The sequence below is a fragment of the Quercus suber genome, unplaced genomic scaffold (genome assembly GCF_002906115.3).
Source record: "Quercus suber isolate HL8 unplaced genomic scaffold, Cork oak 2.0 scaffold_213, whole genome shotgun sequence".
Taxonomy (NCBI): Eukaryota; Viridiplantae; Streptophyta; class Magnoliopsida; order Fagales; family Fagaceae; genus Quercus; species Quercus suber.
Window position 1 is genome coordinate 80502 of NW_027069671.1, and position 284 is coordinate 80785.

A 284-nucleotide genomic window follows, 5' to 3' on the forward strand; every position below is an offset into this window, starting at 1 on the left:
CTATACCTGGGTACTAGACAGAACCGAGGTATTGCATGGTCCAAGGATTCAAACCTATGGGGAAACTAGATACTTACAGAAGAATGGAAGTGTTAGACAGAACCAAGGCATTGCATGGTCCTCGGACCTAAGCCTGTGGAGAAACTAACTACTCGGCTATACCTAGGTACTAGACAGAACCAAGGTATTGCATGGTCCAAGGACTCAAACCTATGGGGAAACTAGATACTTACAGAAGAATGGAAGTGTTAGACAGAACCAAGGCATTGCATGGTCCTCGGACT